The sequence below is a fragment of the Notechis scutatus genome, chromosome Z (assembly GCF_049901735.1).
Source record: "Notechis scutatus isolate UNSWTSFEM ecotype Mainland chromosome Z, rNotScu1.2, whole genome shotgun sequence".
Taxonomy (NCBI): Eukaryota; Metazoa; Chordata; class Lepidosauria; order Squamata; family Elapidae; genus Notechis; species Notechis scutatus.
Genome location: NC_142025.1, coordinates 91,518,425 through 91,533,947, shown reverse-complemented (window position 1 = coordinate 91,533,947; position 15,523 = coordinate 91,518,425). Strand labels below are relative to the sequence as shown.

General features: G+C 38.8%; 1 long non-coding RNA gene across 1 annotated transcript; it reads right to left on the bottom strand.

Moving 5' to 3' along the window:
• Positions 1 to 7,700: 7,700 nt before the first annotated feature.
• Positions 7,701 to 15,054, bottom strand: LOC148128991 (uncharacterized). Its single transcript, XR_015745675.1, has 3 exons — positions 14,858 to 15,054; positions 10,078 to 11,259; positions 7,701 to 8,944 (listed from the first exon to the last, which is right to left on the bottom strand). It is a non-coding gene; the product is annotated as an uncharacterized LOC148128991 (long non-coding RNA).
• Positions 15,055 to 15,523: the final 469 nt, after the last annotated feature.

Genomic DNA, 15,523 nt, shown 5'->3' with positions numbered 1-15,523 from the left:
GGGCCATTCATTGGGTTTTGCACCGGTTATAACCAGAGATGCCTAGGCAGTGTTGAAGTGGAGGAATATATAAAGGAAATTGAATTGGACATAATGAGTCCCTGAATAATTAGTTGAAAAATGTGCAGGCTGTGACTGGTGAAATCTCATGATGAAGAGCAGTGGCTCGGTAAAATTTTCCCTGATGTCAAGAGAGAGGCAGATTTCAGTGATCGGCATGGCTTCTTGTACCTTACTTGTACTTACCAAAACATGGGCAGAGAGTACATGAAGCTAACCATATTTTATTAGTGTGTGGGATCGTTAAGTACATCATCCTGAATTCCATGGCAGAAACATTGCAGAATGTAAATATGAATAAACATATAAAACCTGAATAAATCTGGATTGTTAGGCAAAATAATAAAATTTGCACAGCAGTCTATGCAAAAATATAAAAGGCCATTCAATATGCATAATTTATACAGATCAAAGAATTCCACTTGGCACATTGTTTGGTAGCCTCATCCATGAATCATAAACTAAGAAAACATCTGATGTATTTAAAATTAATAAAGCATCATGGTCTGATCTTTATTGCTGCAATCTATTTTGCACGCCCTTCCACACTTAGAACTGGAGTGGAAGTTGTACCGATTTTCATCTTTGAAAGATAATATGGTTTTCTTATGGTGACACCAGATTTCACTTTAAGATCTCGTTTTTTAAATGAGATATTATACTGCTTTCCTCTTTACACCTTCCCTGCCCCCTGGACCACAGGTGCTAATTGCCCTTAATATTCAATGTTTCCATGGAACAAAGGAGTCTCAGTGCTCCATTCTATTACAAACTGACTGATTACCAGGTGGGCATCTTAAGCTGATGGCTCAACTTTGCTTCGTCAATAAAGCAAAGTGTTCATAGAATGGCACAACCTTTGCAGATTGGATCCAAACATGAAAGAGAACGAACAGAATTGCCATATTTCATTCAATGGCCAGAAGAATGCTAAATGAGTGTACGGTAGAAAGCTACAGGGAATTTCCACAGAACAGGCATTTGAAAGCAGAATACTGCTTTGCAAGCACATCTTTCTGTCTTCTTACTTTCTAGCTGTTCTTCCCAAATGCAACTTTCTCAACCTCTACACTTTCTCAAGTTTTTCAATTTCGTATTTTCTCAAATATAAAATTATTGTCAATGTGGAAGCAACCATTTGGAGACAAAACTTTAACCTTAGACTGTCTACTATTGACCTCACCCCTTTCCTAAGAGGTCTGTAGGGGGCGTGCATAAGCGCACCATCGTGCCTACTGTCCCTGTCCTATTGTTTCTCTTATTCTTTTATTTTTCTTATATGTACCCTTTTCATGTATTCACAACTATGTATACACTTATACTTATTATCTTGTAAACAATTGGCAAATCAAATCAAATAAATAAATAAATAAATAAAAATTTGACATAGTATAATGATTAAGGTATTAGGCTAAAAACCACGGGACTGTGAGATTTATTCCCATCTTAGTCACCAAGCCAACTGGGCAGTGGTGGTACTCTACTGGTTCAGCCCAGTTTGGCTGAGCTACCGGCAATGAGCAGCCGTGCTCTGCTATTGGGCCCGGGCTCACTTACCTTTATCCTCTGCTTTTGAAGCGCAGCTACTTTGTGCGGCACAGCAGAGTGCTTCACAGCAGCCGCTGAAGCAACCGGGGGAGTGCAGGCTTGCAGGAGGTGAGTTGGAACACCTCTGCACCTGTGCACAGCGCGTGTTTGGCGCGTGCATGCATGCATAGTGTGTGCACATGCACAAAGCGTGCCCACCAAGCCACACCCACCGAACCAGTGGTAAAACTTTTTTTAATCCCACCACTGCAACTGGGTGACCTTGGGCCACTCACTCTCTTTCAGTCCCAGGAAAAAAGTAAATGACAAATCACTTCAAAAATATCTTGTCAGGAAAACTTCAGAACTAGTTGCCAGGAGTTGAAGAGTTGACTCAAAGGCACTTAAAAAAAAATCCCAACCCTCCAGTTAGTGAAATCTAGAAAGTTGAGGGAGAGTTGATGAATATTTTCTAGGTCCCCATCCCATGTTTTTACAAGGAATGGTACTTTGAATCAATTTTGATTCCTGCTGACTGCCTAAATAAGTTCCTGCAATTTTCTCAGAAAGATTTCTGAAATGGTTCGCTATTGTCACCTTCCTAGGACTGACAGACAGTCAGTGGCCGGAAATCACTCAATTGCCTGATCTCCCAATTCTAGCCTGATGCTTTAACCATTGCACTTAGCATTTGCCATGGGCATCAGATCAGAAGCAAAATCATTGATTAAAAATCACAAATATTGTAGAAGATGCTACGCAAAATGATGCATACATTTATAATGTAACATTTCACAGAATTCAGCTTTGCTTTTTGGCTTCCGAACATGAAATGCTTGGACTTAACATTTGAAAGGTGGCATGCAGATCCCTGGAGTGCAGCTGAGCCACAGGGCCAAAAGTGAATTTTCATCACGTCCATCCCATAATTCTGCTCTCCCCTCCCTTGGTTGCCTAGTGTGCATGGCTCTTTGAGGATCCCTGCACAGTGACACTCTATGGTCTAAAATTATCCAGCTGCCATGGAGTAATCCTAATTCTTATCTGGGGTATCAGATGCTGAGAGAAGATGTATGTATTTAGTAAATCCCATAAAACAGCAATGGGAGAAGATGTAGTGTACTGTGTGTTCTCACTTTGTGAAAACATTTGATCACTTGTGTTTGTCTGCACGGAGAGAAACACCTTTCTCCACCTTTCTCCACCTTTCTTCCCTCCCCCCTCCATTCCTATCCTGCTGTCGGCGTCTCATCTGCTGGTACTATCGTATTTTATATGGCACGACATTTTATGGAAAATGCTCGCTCTCCGACCCCACCTGTTCCCAAGCTGCGCAAAAGCCCATTAATGAAGTTGGGCTGGTCCAGGAAGCCAGCCAAATCCTTGTGTCCTCATCAAAAGAGACATCTGTCCTTATGAAGAAGCAAGCGATTCCCCAAGGGACGGAGGGAAGGAAGGAGGGAACGAAGGCTGCCAAGGCGGCGGAGGGGGGATTGTTTGTTTGTGAGGAGCAGAGCAGTGTCTCTTTGATACAGATTGCCCCTTTCCCGTTGTTTCTAAATGTAACATTCCATAGCAGAACTAGAGATTCTTATCTTTCCTGGCCAAAAACAGGGATAATAACCTGAATTCCAGGCCTTAAATGCCCTCATCCACTGCTTGGGACCTGTATCACCTTGTTTCTGCCTATCGGGGAGGGGAAGAAATTGTTAAAAAGCTCCTGACTTTTTTTTTTAAATTCATGTGTTGTTTTATTGCTGGCAAAAGCTGTCAGAGGGCGACTTCTGCCAAAAAGCATCCCTGAGCATCTTGGCCTAACATACAAACGGCATGCTAATGTGGAAATTTTAAAGAGCCTCTTTTGGTTTTTAAATCAGAATTTTAAATGAATGGCAAGGCACAGAAGGGACCCAGTCAAACGCTAACAATAATAGCACATCTTTCCCCTTGCTTCTCCCCCACCCCGCCCGAGATCCAGCAGGCAAGGAACGTGGCAAGAATTTACCACGCTTAGCCTTCTTCAGGTTGATCGTTCTAAGGGAAGTGAATACTAAGTTGCCATGCTTTGAAGTACAGTATTACTAAACTGGAGATATTCTCTTGGAGATAGGCTACAGCTAGCTTATACCCAAGTGATCAAAACAGACTGATTCTGCACATGGGCAGAGTGCCCCACTCCACAGTCTTATAAAATAGCAGGCCTTTAAATTAGCTGTTCACAATTAGGCTGTTCCTTATCGACATTTTATCGCTCCTCGCGGACACTACTTCTTACAAGAAAGGAACAAATTCATGTTGGCGTTATTTATATAGCGGCATTACAATTTCTTTATCTGCAACCATAACGCACTCGATGACAGACAACTGAATGTGTGGACTGACTATCAACAATTGGAGAGAGCACTATCTGCAGGCCCAGTTAAATACAAGTGTCAGATTTGTTTCTTCACAATGAAACGAGGGTGTTTAAAAATCATAAGGAGCATCCAAGGAGGAGGAAGGTAGAAGAATCATTGGTCTGCTTTTCTTCCCAACAATCATTGTTCTCTCCCCTTCCTGGGGTGATGTTTTGGGAGAGAAGGACAACACTTATAGGAATGGGGGGAACCTTGTTGTTTATATCTACAAGACAAAGTTTTCAGTTAAAGTGAACCTCACCCATTCTTGCTACAAGAATCTAAGTGATCTGGTTTTAAGTACATGAAATAACCCCCATTGAATCTGCTTGAGTCCTGAGGTGATTAAAGAATAGTGTGCAATTTAGTCTTTTCTATCCCGATTTCTTCCAAATGTTCTTGGACTGCAACTCTCACAGTTGCTCCAGGATATCTGGTGGACACTAAGTTGAGAAGGCTAATGGAGAAAACTAGATCAGGGATAGTCTGTTGACTCAACTGCAACTCACTGTATGTTTATTCATTCAGAAATTGATTCAGATGTTGATTAAGTCAGTGATCCCCAACCTTTTTGGCGCCGCGCCCGGTACCGGCATCAGCTGGGCGCTGCGGCCCGGTACCGGCATCAGCTGGGCGCCGCCATCTTTTTTGATGAAAAAGTGCTTCCGGTGACCTCACCGAAGCACTTTTTCATCAAGATGGCGGCACTGCACTCGGTGAGCTTTTCCGGGTAGAAAGCCATTTCTACCCGGAAAAGCTCACGAAGTGCTGGCGCCGCCATCTATTTTTGATGAAAACATGCTTCCGGTGAGCTTTCTACCCGGAAAAGCTCACGAGTGCTGGCGCCGCCATCTTTTTTGATGAAAACGTGCTTCCGGTGAGCTTTCTACCCGGAAAAGCTCACCGGAAGCACTTTTCATGAAAAGATGGCGGCGCCAGCAAGCCGTGGCCCGGTAGGGAGTTGTTCCGCGGACCGGTCCCGGTCCGCGGACCGGTGGTTGGGGACCCCTGGATTAAGTGACACTGAAGGAAAAACTTTCCCTTGATGCTTTTCATGAATTAAAATACAACTATACCCTGACTCACATGCCGTGTGTATTCATGGAATACCTGGCCCAGTGTGAACTACCTCGGCCTAAAAGTCCCTGCTTGTAACAACAGTAATTAATATCTTCAAGCACAAAAATATGGAAGCCATCAAAGATCACTTAAAAGCCATGTCGTGTGGCCATCTTCCTTAAGGTAGCTGTATGCATGGGGGAAAATACATGTATATCTGTAGGTGACGTATGTTGCATAAATGCACTGTGATGTATCCCTGTGCATCCCCATACCCAATGCTTTATTTCAGGGGAGGAGATTCTCTCCACATAGGCATTCACAAGGAACAAAGGGCGCAAGAGACAAAATGTGCTTTGAAATGTCATGATTGAACCTCCATATTTTATATACGTAGGCAACCTTACAATGAAAGTGCGATGGGACACAGGTTACATTATGATGTCACAATGTATGTTTCATCATTTTGGCTTTATTTTGCTTAGGCATGCACATCTACATTATCTCTATTCAGAATTTGCTTAAGTATATTTCACAGTATTTTTCCACCATTGGCCATGATTGCTAGACTATTGAGAGAGTTCCTCATCTGTGTCCTCTTCTGTTGCCATTTCTGTGTAAATTTCAGACAGATACACTTAGGTTTAATTTTAATAGACAGATGAGAGAATATAAGATCTGAAATATTTGCAGTCTTTTAAACTTCACATAGCTTCCTTACTTTGTTTTTCTTATCCTCCTTGGCACATTCTTCTGAATGTTATACCATGTTTTCCCACATTCTCACACATTTAAATGTTTTTCAAAAGGAGGTTGCTCCATGATGAATCAATGTGAAGCTGAAATATTACATGGCAAAGATATGTAGTACTCTTAATTTTTTTTTTTTTTTTAGCCTTTAAGTCAGTCTTGACTCCTGGGGCTAGTTCGTGCAGTTTTCAATGCAGTATTTTCTGGAAATGATTTACTAGGGCTGAGAGAAAGTGAGTGTCTCAAGGCCATCGTAATATGACCTTGTGCCTAGGGCAGGGCTAGAACTCAGGTTTCCTCATTCGTAATATAGCACCTTAAGCCCTGGAGTGAATTTCTTTTTAGTGTTCTTCTGTATATCCCATTAATTTCACATGTAGGAAAATCTGTTTCCGAGCTGTGTTAATACCAGGGAGCAATATGCCTTATAGATTTTCTACCTTAATCTTCAATATAGCTTAGGTTCTCCCTTTTTCATTCACCTATCCATCTTTCAGATGAATCTTTCATTTAATTTTATTTAGGAAAAAGCATTTATTTGAAATTAGTTCTTTCCATAAATGGCTGCTTTCTCTCTCTCTCTCTTTCTGCATAAAATCAGTTTATCGTTATGAACCTGTACATGATCTAGGAAATATTGGGATTTGAGCACATAATATTACTCAATGTTGCTTTGTTTATTATAATGTATACCAAGAATACTAGAGAAAGTGGCATATTATTTTGTCATCTATTTTATTAAGTATTAAAACAATGGGAATTAAAAGTAACATCTATTTACATATGGCACAGCCTCCATATAAATTAACTTTATGCACACAAGTCAAAGAACTTTTGAATCAGTGGCCTCATTTGAAATATTTGTCCATGGTTTAATAATAAGTCAAGTTTTACAAAGCCCATGATGAGGACCACTATCTACAGACTTCTTTTATGAACATTTCTTCCGGCCCTAATCACAGTGTGCATCATGTGAGACCTTCCTTGTATTCTTATTGGGGAACTCTAACCTGATGTTTCTTATACGACTGGAATAAGATCAACATCAAATCCTAATTCATTACACGAGCTTTTTAAACTGACCATGTTAAAGTATAATGCTCCTCTTAAGATGTATGTAAAAACATACATAACCATGATTATGGCACAAACTCAGCCAGAGAGAAGCATACATTCATAACATTCCATTTAGCCACAGTTATTTGAACAACGGCATATAAAGCCAAAAGATTTAAATCCAGACAGTAATTGAGGGACCTGCTCTAAGTTTTGTTGTTAGTTCATTGGTCTCCTCTTTCAATTGGGCAACATTTCACATTACTTAAAAAATGAGTTTATCTTTAAATATATATTTTTAAATGTAATGCTCCTCTGTCTTTGTTGCAATATCCTTATGCTTATACCTGTGTTGTAATTGTAAGCAAGTTTAATTAAAACATGTAGTTTGGACTTTTATAGAAAAAAATTATTGAGAAATCTGCCATTCTGTCTTCATCTGTGCAAATCTCTCCTATGTTCTTTTTAAAATATTTAATTAATTTTTGGCAATTGAACTATAACACTATAAAAAACTAACTATAAAACTATGAAAACAATATTATCCTTACTATGGTACTCAACAAGCAGTTGATTGAACAAAAGGAGGTCTTTGGTTTAGCTAGCTCATTTGTTATTTCATTTACAGGTTTTTGTTTTTGTTTGTCTGTAATTGAAATAATTTTGATGATTACTTATGTAATTTAGAACATTTGTATATATGCCACCTTTAGAATCCAATTGAACTACATAATGCAAATAAAATAGCTAATTAAAAACAACAGTCATCATAATTATCAACCTGTGTGGCATGAAAAAAAAATCATCTAATGTAAAGCTTGGAGTTTACATATTCCAGTAAGACACAGTTGCTTCATCCTAACTATAGTTTATTGAATAGGAAATAACTAGCTGGTTACAACATAACCATAAACTATGGTGCACACATCTAGAAGCTGAATTTACATAAAACATTAAGCCAGACTCGAATAAACCATGGAGTTATCAGGGAGAACTGACAGGCTACATGGAAGTGCCCCCCCAAACCCCTTTTCAAAACCCACAGAGTAAAGGTAAAGTGGCAAATGGTCGGGATAAGACTTGCAAAGCAAATAAATAAGTTCTAGCATTAGATACACATCAGTAATAAAACACTGAGATACCAGCATGAAAATTGGTATCCTTGTGTAGAGCATTATCTCCTTTTATCTCCAACTAGCATTGAAAATTTAAAACATGATTCTCCTTTACGGTTTCAACCTACATTCCCTTATAGGAAGAGGAACATGTAACACATTCTGTAATACACTCAGCAGTCTATTTCGTAACAAAGAGGCCAATACAAAATTACTGTGGCGCTTCTCTAATATTTATATAGATAAAACTAGATTACATCAAACCAGAACACGGCTTCTAGGTCTGTGGTCTATTTAAGCTCCAACAGCTGTTTACGTCTAAATCAGACACAGACTGGCTTCTCAAATTATTAAGCTATAATGTGATTTTTCCCTCCAAATTTGTGCCTTAACCTAGTACATGAAATCTGTTTGTAAACCATGACTTCTGGTTTAGCTGTTTGAACTCAGTCACCTCTACTTTGCTCATAAATCATCAGCAAGCAACATGTGAACAATATCTCCTTCTACAGTTTTTTTTACTAGGGATAATTGTACTGTGTCTACTGGATTTAGCAAAGTCCAAGGTCTAATCCAGAAGATGTCATGAACCATCTAGAAAATATTAGCTGCCAAATATGAATTTAAAGAGCTAAATAGGGTTAACATCATTAAAGTGAAAAAAATACAAATACAAATTCAAGGGAACAGTCCAAAGTACAATCAAGAGTTAAAAAGACAAGATGTCAAGATCAGAGTTTGCTCAAAAATAAACTGTTGTTCTCAGCAATTAGCGTTCAATCTTTCTATAATAAGTGTTTCTATTTTCAAAAAAAAAATGATTTTTTGGTTTGCCTTGTTATAAAAATAGACACCAAAATGTGCACATGCAGATGCCAGTGTTATGGAGAAGTCAAGTTGAGTTGATGTTTCTTCTTCCAAATTGGCAGACTTCAAATCTAAAATGGATGATGATTTGCATGAACTTCTTTCTGTTCTTTCCTGAAAAGGAGGAGTTTGACTAATAGCAGCAAGATATGAAATAAAGATATAAGATAAAGAAAAAAAACATGATTGCTTATGTAGCAGGCTAAATAAGAGCGTCATTGTAATGTTATATTTATTTATTTTTATCCTGCCTTTATTATTTTTTTAAAAATAACTCAAAGCATCAAACACACTTAATATACACCCCTCCTCCTATTTCTGATTAAAATGGCAAACAATTTTAGATTACATCATAAGAAGTATAACTTTCAAATCATGGAAATAAATACTTGCATTATATATTTATCATTGGTCAGAACCCAACATAAGCATAAAATCCAATTCTGGGCACAATTTTTAAAGAAAAAAATCAGAGAAACCGCACATATGCAGAGATGGGTAGTGAGAATAATGAGAGAACTAGGAAATAAGCCTTACTGGGACAGACTGAGGAAACAGGCATATTTGGTCTTGAGGAAAAATGAGGGCTGGGGAGATGGAAAACAGCTAGATAACTTTGGGCCAGTCTCTTTTAGCACACCCCACCTCACAGCATTGTTGTTGTGAGAAAGTAGGATGCAAGAGTATTGTACCAAATGTAGGTGGGACACAAGTCAAATGAATGAATGAATGATTTCAAGACCGTAAAGGGGTGCCACAGAAAAGAATATACTCTATACTGTAGTGTCTCAGGCTGCCGAATATAGAATAATGTTCTTAAGTTATAGAAGGAAGATTCAAAATGGAGGGAGGGAGGGAGGGAGGGAGGGAGAGAGAGAGAGAGAGAGAGAGAGATTGAACTTTGAGGACCAGTCTTAAGTCCCTTCTTTCAGTAATATCATCACTTGAATGGTCATTTAACAAATGGTCAAACTCAAAGACCACCTGTATTGTAAAAACAATATCATTGAATGATATTTACTGTCATTTCAACAAATTTCCATTGGTAATTTCACCAATGTTTTACTTAATAGGAATATTTGGGAGGTTCTTGAATACACCTGCATGTAATGGATATTTTAATTCAATCTTTAAGTCAATTTAAATGTCCCAGTTGTGATGGGTAATTGGTTTGGATATCATTATCCAAAGAAAAAACACTTTTATCCAACTTTTGAGTAATTTACCCAGGTTTGGGACGCACTCACTTACATGATCTCTTCCAGCTTTGGTTCTATGATTCTCTCATTCAGCATTTCTTCCATGTAGATTTTATCATATTCTCTGGACTGAGCTGCTGAAGCAGGTATATTTGCTAGTAAACACTATTTCGGTCTTTTAATGTTGGCTTTCTGCTGCTTGGTTTCGTGGCCAGTACCCACCACAACACTTTCTTGGCAGTTGCCATTCCAAATGTGAAACGCAGTCTGGAGCATCACACCTCCATCCCACTTTTATACATATGCACAATTCACATATCACAAGTTTGTGAGTAGCTGTTCTCGTGCAGCTAGTGAAAGCTTATTCTCATCTATGGGCTGACTCAATCTGGGCTAGTCCGTGTCAACAGATTGCATTTTTAAAATGTTTTAATCTTTTCTTCCCCTTTCATTTTTTTCAAACCACATGGTGTTCCCTTAAAAAAAAAAAAAAAGTCACCCAAATCAAACTCTCCACTCTCCCCCTCCCTATAGTCTTGGCCATCATGGTGCCAGCAATTTATTAAAGATGAATGTACTGATTGTTGCTAAGCAACAGGTCTCGGCACAGGACAATCAGAGAATGCAGTGTGCTGGCAACCTGACGGGGAAATGTGCTTGGAAAAGTTGCCCAGAATTGAGTATCACCCTCAAAGCTGGGCACAAAGGTCTTTCTGAGCCTTTCTGCATAATTATGTAAGGCATGCCCCAAATACTGTTTTTTGTTTTTTGTTTTTGAAAAAAAAACACCTCACTGCATCAGCTCCATAAGATAGAATTAGAAAATGGCAGTGAAGCATCACACCTGCGTGTAGTGGATCTGGGAAATAATAACTTATGATGCTTTGTTTTAAAAAAAATGGTATGCAAACTGCAGGGCATCTATTTTCTGTGCTAGTTGTTGATGTATGTATTTACAAATCACTTAGGTCAGAGCTAAGGCTGAGGCTCACCTATTATTTGGGGAGAGGGAATGCAGCCACAGTGGGTAAGTAATGGAGTCAGGCTGTATCACATATTTGGGCAAAGCTGGGATTTTCTTTTTTCTGATGGTTTTTCTTGTTAACATAGTAATCAGAACTTTGTAGAGCTTATTCTACAGTTCAAAATGGTGGGAAGTTGAGACGGGGGGAGATTTGAGGTCACATAAACAGCTTTGCCATGATCCATCAGGGAGCACATTTGAAGAGACTGAAAAAGAAGAAATATAGCTGTAGTTCTACTGGATTTGAGATGCATAAATCAAGACAACCACTAGATGGCAGCAAAGAAGTCTTGGATTTCCCCAAGTGGAGGAAGCATATTTGAGAATAATTCAGATTGTTACCTAAGAAACTATTTCTTTATTCATTTGCTAGCAATATGTATATTTTCTTCCACAAAGTGCAAGGTAGCTTATAAATATGTAATATCCAATAATTAATCTAAACAGAAAGTTGCATTAATAACACTAAAAAGTAAACTCCCAGAATCTTTGTAATGCTCTTTCAACATTGTTTGCACTGCAAAACAACACATCATTTAATATTCTAGCCAACACTGAACCCTGGAGATCCATGTTTGCCATGAGATATCAGAGGGCCTTCACTTGATACTTTGCTGTTTATTAAATAGGGAGGGATCTATTGGCTTCTCTTAAAGGGTAACAAGATCTCTGGGAAAAAGAAAAAAAAATGCACAGTAGAGATTCTGAATTGTACACATAAGGAAGGAGAGAGGCACGTATCAAGTAAGCTGGAATCAGACTGTACATATGGAAATGTGGAATCCCCAGTTATTGTATTTAGAAATCTTTCTTCATCTTTCTTAATACAAGAGGGCATTATAGTATTGGAAAATAAGATCTAAATGAATTGGACTCTGCAATAGCAAATATTTGGGAGAAAGATATATCTGTTCACCCTAATAACTTAGCTATGAAATACACACATGCACGCACACATCATGTTAAATTTCCCATGAGCAATGCAGCTGTTAGGGTTTTAGCTGGCTCTAAAACATCCACAGTTTAAACATCTATTCACTATATATATATGCAATTCATTCAGAGTCACACACTGTCTTGGGTTACTGTCAAAAGGCCATTCAAATATGATCCTGATCACTTGATTATGAACAAGAAGCAAACAACCCCGCCTCCCTTCTGTATATTTGGATCCACCTTGCAAATTGTAAGCTGAGCTGAGCAGAGATCTGTTCTCCTATGTAAAAGGCTAAATGCACTGATGAAACAAAAGAGTAGCAATTTAAACAGAAATTTTCAGCTGTCTCATGGAGCTTCATGAAATTCAGACCCAGGTCTTGCCAGACATTTCTTCCATAAGCAATACATGTTATTCAGTCCCAATTCCTGTAAAATAACCTAGGAGTAGGGTGTGTATGTGTGAGTTATTGTATTTTCATATATCTGAATACATATCTGTTTGTGAAATTCTCCCTTCCCTCTCCTTTTGCAACAAGGAAAAAGAAATGCCTCATGAGGTGTGCAAATGAGGTATGGGGGTTCTAAGTGTACTAAAAGGGGAAATGAAGTTGTTTTAAAGTAAGTGCAGGAAACTTCTGGTTCAATTTGGAATGGATCTTATCTGGTGTCAGAAGAAACCATTGTCAATGTTTTAGGAAGCAAGAGGGAGAAGAAAGCTGAAGGCACACATGCCTCAGGAGGTAAATACTGTTAGTCCTTGTTTAGCCATTGCCTCATTTAGCGGTGGTATTGATGAAAAAGAACTCTGTGATCAAACTTTGCAGATATATAAAGCAAAGGAAAGCTGAAGTGAGATTGTAAGCACAATCGCAGATTCATTTAGCAACAATTTAAATCAAACGAGCAACTTGCCGGTCCCACTAGTGCTTGCTAAACGAGAACTGCCTATAAAACTGGTGAAGATGGAAGAAGGTGAGGTGGTCAGTTAGTGAGTGAGTGAGCAAATAGAAAGAAGTTGCATCCACTTCAAAAGCTTCGTTTCCTATTACTTTCCACCTCTGATTATGAACTATGCTTATTTTAAAACATCATAGGAGAAACTAAAGCAGACACTCTTATCAGAGAATAAGAAGAGAGTGCCAAGAAGCACATGATTTGGGTTGAGTATGGGCCTGCATGCTCTAGGATTATTAGGCTGCTTGACATTTATTTTATTTTTATTTTATTTATTTATTTTGTCAAGCGATTATATGGTAACAGGTATAACTATAAACATAGTTATGAATACATGAAATGAATACATATAAGAAAAATAAAAGAAACAATAGGACAGGGACGGTAGGCATGTTGGTGCGCTTATGCACACCCCCTACAGACCTCTTAGGAAAGGGGTGAGGTCACTAGTAGACAGTCTAAGGTTAAAGTTTTTGGGGTTTGGGGAAGAAACCACAGAGTCAGGTAGAGTATTCCAGACATTGACCACTCTGTTGCTGAAGTCGTATTTCCTGCAATCAAGTTTGGTGCGGTTAACCTTGAGTTTGTATCTATTGTTTGCTCTTGTATTGTTATGGTTGAAGCTGAAGTATTCGTTGATAGGTAGGACATTGCAATGTATGATTTTATATACTATACTTAGATTGGACCTAAGGTGGCGTAGTTCTAGGTTTTCTAGGTCTAGAATTTCAGGTCTGGTGGCATAAGGTATTCTGCAATGAATATGACATGATCAGAATTTTGTCCTCTGGGCCACTTCGTCAGAACAGGGAGATTTATTTATTGAGGAAAAGGTGAGGGGAAAGACCCATGAAAGGTCAAAACATTTTCCTCTTAAATTGAATCCCATCAAATGGGCGCACATACACAGAGGTATTCTGCTGCTTGGTATAAAAACGAGTGGGGACTGTAGACAGAGACAGGATTTATCTTGGGACAGTAGCATTTTGCTTTAGGGGCAGCATGATTTTAATACAACCATTGGCAAACTTAGTACTTTGAAATATACTGAGGAAATCGGGTGAGTTGGATAAGGTTCTTCACCTATCCATTGTGCATCAAAGTGTACACCCAGCTTATGCTTGATACTTTATCCAGAGGTGTTTTCATGAACTGTACTTTTGACTTGGATCCATTTGTGAGTCATGTATTTATTGCATTTTTCTACATCCAGCCGTCCTCTCAAACTGAAGTCCAGGATGGCCTGTGTTGGCTTCTAAACTGGCCCCCCATCCAAGCCTTGAGCAATTTCAGATCATAAGTCAATAGCCCTGCCCTGAAGTAAGGGCATTCAGGAATATTTCCAACATTAGAAATTCTGGGAGTTGCAGCCCAAATACATCTGTAGGGCAGAAATGGGGGAAATTGCCTGTAGCCACTTGTAACCATCAGGGACTTTTATCCATAACTATCTCCCATCAAAGCTTGGGATTATCACAACCATATTCAAATGAGTTGGATAAGTGAAGTGCATTTAGATAAGATAGTCCTGACAGTTGCCTATTCGGAACCCTTATTATCAAATGAATTGTCAAATGGTTTATGAAGTATTATGACAGAAGAAGAACAAGTATTTCCTTTTGCTTTCCATATTCCTCAATATATTTCATGGGGGAAAAAACCTGGCCCCAAAGTCCACTGGTCGAACTAAAGGCAGGCAGAATTAAGATATAGAATGTTAACGTATGTCAGGAATAAATGAGTGCCACAAAGGAGTATAATCTGTTTTTCTAATATGACCACAAGCAGAGTGTTAGTGGAATTAGGCCGACAGCTGCTACGTTATTTTTTCCTCTTTCAACCCCCCTTCTTTGCCACCCCTCCTCCCAATCACTCCACGCGCCAGTAGGAAAAAAAAAAAACAGCACCCACCACCATCCTATTTCTCTGCTTCCATTCTGCGGTTTTTCCGCAGGCACTGCTGCCGAGTTGGCAGTCCTTCGGCGTCACACCTTACTGCTTTTCAAGATTGCTCCATAGAGAGCTGGGGAAAATGGCAATTTTGTGTTGACGCCGCTTGGCAGCGGGGGAAGAGTGAAGAAAAAGTTGGAACCCGTGCCAAGGCTTCCCTAGGGAGAGATTGGAAAGATAGAGAGAGACAGGCATAGTGAAAGTTCAAACACACACACATCACATACATGAAATACAGTTGACTACTTATGCATGTTCCAGCTTCACAGACCACGTTGAAATCAACAAACTTCATTCTAAACATATAAACATGCAAATGCATGATGTGATGGGAAGATGGGAAGAGAAAAGGTGCTGAAAGTGTGTTCTTTTCTGTGTGTTTGTGTATGTTGCTTAATTTTTTTTTTTTTTTTTTTGGATAGCAGTAGAATGCAGTATGCAAATGAGATTGTTATTACCGCAATGTTCATCAAGCTGAGCTGAGAAGACATTAATAGCCTGATGAATATGCATGTGAATTTGTTAATTAAGTTAATTATTCTGCTGAAAATGCATTCGTCTTCCAAGGACATTCTCCCAATGATTTCTACATGCTCCACTCATTAGTCATGCTATATTTTATCAGTG